Source organism: Sinocyclocheilus rhinocerous, unplaced genomic scaffold, assembly GCF_001515625.1.
Source record: "Sinocyclocheilus rhinocerous isolate Xijiao unplaced genomic scaffold, SAMN03320098_v1.1 scaffold4023, whole genome shotgun sequence".
NCBI classification, from domain to species: domain Eukaryota; kingdom Metazoa; phylum Chordata; class Actinopteri; order Cypriniformes; family Cyprinidae; genus Sinocyclocheilus; species Sinocyclocheilus rhinocerous.
In genome coordinates, this window is record NW_015667282.1 from 426,698 (window position 1) to 427,004 (window position 307).

Sequence of the window (307 nt, forward strand, 5' to 3'; positions counted from 1 at the left end):
GTCAGTCGTTTCCCATCATGCTTTTGATCAGCGCAGTCGGTGGAGAGCAACTGCGCTCGACTACACAATCCGACACAGCCGCCTCGCCGTCGCGAGAGTTTTTTGGCACACGTCAGAGCAAGTCGGACGTAAATCGGACACATTTCTAACCGGCATGCATCTCGCGGTGATCACCGGTGATCGGTTCTGCGCAGATTTTGCTCATCTCAAACAAGCCTAATATTGCACTGGTTGGCTATTAACTGTGAGCAGACAGAGTGTCAACCAATGCATTGGAGAATACGGCGAACATAAATAAAGAAACTAA